The sequence below is a fragment of the Bactrocera neohumeralis genome, chromosome 2 (genome assembly GCF_024586455.1).
Source record: "Bactrocera neohumeralis isolate Rockhampton chromosome 2, APGP_CSIRO_Bneo_wtdbg2-racon-allhic-juicebox.fasta_v2, whole genome shotgun sequence".
Classification (NCBI taxonomy): domain Eukaryota; kingdom Metazoa; phylum Arthropoda; class Insecta; order Diptera; family Tephritidae; genus Bactrocera; species Bactrocera neohumeralis.
The window spans coordinates 37603141-37606307 of record NC_065919.1 but is presented as its reverse complement, the minus strand read 5'-3'; the positions used below and the strand labels follow the sequence as shown (position 1 = coordinate 37606307).

The window sequence follows — 3167 nt, the reverse complement described above, 5'->3', positions numbered from 1 at the left end:
AAAACGCAGAAATCAGCCATCTTTGTTTGTTTACATTTGAACAATGTTGCCATTGCTCAATACGCATATATAGTTTTGAGCACATCTTTGTTTTCAATTACAATTTTTTACAATATAAAATATCAAAACTGAAAACAAACTATTAAAAATAGTTTACATATTTATAAATGATAGCATTCGACTCTGATTTTGAGTTATTTTAAGAAAATTTCAAACATACTGAAACATATTGAACATATTGAATTATAAAAGTTGATAATTACTACAGTGTATCGACAATATATATATTTATAATATATCGGCAACCCTGCGTTGTGAGAGAGCAATCAGCTGACACGTTTACGGCAAAAATCCGAATGTCGTGAATTCTCACGTCATCCCACATGAAAGAGAGAAGCGAGTAGCGTTTTTCACTGTTCACTTACATTGCGCGCCCATAAGATAGGTCGTATCAGCTGACACGGGCCAAGATTCTACGTTTTTCACTGTTCCTGCTGTTACTCTGTAAAGCGATGCGAGAGACAATGCGATTCGGAAGCCCAATGCGATGCGATAGGCAATTGATACTCTGTATTGCTTACGCATCACTAACAATGTTGTTCACCTTTGCTTTTTTTTCTTTTTATGTAATAGTTGGCATTACTTCCAAAAATGTCAAAGTATAAACGAGCAAAATAAAGAAAATAATAATAATTTGTTCGTTAAAACTGTGTTGAATAATTTAAAATGAATTCTGTGGCATTACGTTCTCAGGGAAGAATTGATAGAAGAATTATTTGAGATAATTCTGACATTATGTCTCTAAGCGATAAAAGGTTAGTAAACAATTGCGGTTTTAAAATGTCAAAATTTCCGCCTCAGTAACCACGCATTTTTATATGTTTTATATGTTTCGCTCAAAGGACCACATCAATTCCAGAAATTGTAGAACTGTCAACAACCTTGAAGTTCCTCGCACAGGGCGGGTATCAACACTCGGTCGGCCAAAATAGGCATTCAGGGCTAGCCCAACAATCGGTTTCCCGATGCATCTTGGAAGTGTGCGATGCCATCGAGAAAACTCTGTGCCCAAAGCATATCGTGTTTCCCTTGACCATTGAGGAAAAAATTGAAGCAAATAGAACCTTTTACTTGACGTCCGGAATTCCAGGCGTAATTTGAGTGATTGATGGGACGCACATCCAGTTGATACGACCATCACGGAATGAACACTTATTTTTTAATCGTAAACTAAAACACAGCATAAATGCAATGGTGGTAAGAACATTCATAAATACAATAATATACACGTTCATATGTACATATATTGATTCCAGTGCAATGACCTAAAACTTTTTTTAGATATGTGATCACAAAATGCAGATAAGGGCAGTAAATGGTAGATTTGGAGGCGCGTCGCATAACTCCCACGTATGGAACCTCTCAGGAGAACGACGAAAATGGAAATAGAAGCGAACGAATTCTTGGTGAGTATATACATACATATATAACTGTAATAATAACTTATGGTGGCTAAAACGCCATAAGATAAAATTGTTATATACGTATTATTACATTATATTGATGTTTTAAAAGAAATTATCAACATCTCTCAGCAACACTTATGTATATGATTTTGTTATTATTATTGTAGGAGACTCCGGATATCCTCTTGAACCTTGGCTGCTAACACCATATAGGAATGCGCCAGAACGTTCTGATGAACTCTATTTCAACCAACAGTTTACAAAAGGCCGATCACTAATTCAACGCGTGTTTGGTGTATTGAAAGGGAGATTGCGATGCTTGTTATCTGCAAGAGAGCTACATTACGCGCCTGAAAAAGTCGTTAAAATTTTGAACGTATGCTGCGCTCTACACAATATATGCATTTTGTACAAGGTAGAAGTACCAATTAATATTACACTTGAGCCCAGAAGAATTTTCACCACTAATATAAATTTACCTAATAGTGGTAATTTTATTACTATTGCTAGAAACATTAAGGACGATATTAAAACAAATATGATAAATGCTCGTAACTCAACTTAATTAAAACGAACTATTTGCAAATTAATAAATCCAGTCTTTTATTTCATTGTAATAAGGAAAATTAAATTTAAATAATTACAGATTAAATTTGTAGTTTTTAATTCTACTTCTCGCAGTTATATATGTAGTTATTTAACTTACATTTTCCAGTTTCTCAATTTTTTTTCATCAATTTTTTGTTTATATAGAAATTTTTCCTTTTCAAAGGTTAGTCTCCGTTTTTCTAATTTATTTCTTTTTTTCAATGTTTTAAACATTTTTTTATATTAAAATTTATATCATTTAACACTTTAATCGAGTTATTGTGGAATATAATGGTTTTCGACTTGTTGTTCAAGCAGAGTCTGCTGCTTTTTGCGCGGTGGGTACGTCACATTTGAACATTGTGGTAGTTCATTTTCTTGTGTATTAAGAGGAGTCTGCTGTTTTTTGTGAGGTGTGCATGCCACTTTGGAACATTGTGGTAGTTCACTGTTTTGTGTATTTGGTTCGGTAGGGTCTGCATTTATCTCCGACATACTGCTTGTAGCTGCACTGAATGACAAGGTACCACTCATTCCATTTATTGATTCCTCTATTGACAATAACTCACTCACTTGATGCTCTAACTGGGTATGAAAAGTGAGGGACCACCTCCAGTTCCCGAAATATTATTTTTGTTTCTTCGCATTTTTGCCTTTAACTTGTAGCACAAAAATTACAAATATAACGCATGTTTGACAATTGCTTTAGAAAAGCAGAGTACCGCCAATGCGAAAGGGAAAAACTGAATGCGAAAGGGAAAAACTAAATTCGAAAATTTCAAAATTTACTGCGATTGTCGAATTACAGAGTACCAAAATTGAAGATGAGAACATTTTCATATTCGTATCGCATTACAGAGTAACCCCTCAGGTATGCCATATTCGCATTTTATTGAAAAAATGTATTAAGAATTAGTACTAGATTTCTTTAGAGCTGCATACTAGCACAAGTAAATTTATCGCAGAAAAGTTTCTTGTCCGTTCCCTTAGCGTTTTTATACTCTCGCAACAATGTTGCTAAGGAGAGTATTATAGTTTTGTTCACATAACGGTTGTTTGTAAGTCCTAAAACTAAAAGAGTCAGATGTAGGGTTATATATACCAAAGTGATCA

At 34.1% G+C, this 3167-nt stretch overlaps 1 long non-coding RNA gene across 1 annotated transcript; it reads left to right on the top strand.

Annotated features, from left to right (window-relative positions):
* Positions 1–555: 555 nt before the first annotated feature.
* Positions 556–2034, top strand: LOC126762376 (uncharacterized). The gene is made up of 4 exons (XR_007667442.1): positions 556–815; positions 903–1257; positions 1342–1466; positions 1634–2034. It is a non-coding gene; the product is annotated as an uncharacterized LOC126762376 (long non-coding RNA).
* The last annotated feature ends 1133 nt before the right edge of the window (positions 2035–3167 follow it).